Source organism: Antrostomus carolinensis, unplaced genomic scaffold (assembly GCF_000700745.2).
Source record: "Antrostomus carolinensis isolate BGI_N321 unplaced genomic scaffold, ASM70074v2 scaffold14190, whole genome shotgun sequence".
In the NCBI taxonomy this organism is placed as follows: Eukaryota; Metazoa; Chordata; class Aves; order Caprimulgiformes; family Caprimulgidae; genus Antrostomus; species Antrostomus carolinensis.
The window spans coordinates 90,963-91,162 of record NW_010290633.1 but is presented as its reverse complement, the minus strand read 5'-3'; positions in this window follow the sequence as shown (position 1 = coordinate 91,162).

Below are 200 nucleotides of genomic sequence, written 5' to 3'. Positions count from 1 at the left end.
AGGCGCTGACCTCGGGGGAAACACAAAAAGGGAGAGCTGGGGGTGGGGAGTAGAGAGGCAGAGAGAGAGGAGCCCGGCTGCAGAAGATGCGAAGAGCTTGGCCGGAGTCCTTAGGGTCTGCTGAGTGCATGTGCTGCCGGGTGTTTCCCTTTCTTCCCTTCTTTTTGACTCCTGTCCCGGGAAGCGCTGGTTTCTCCGCT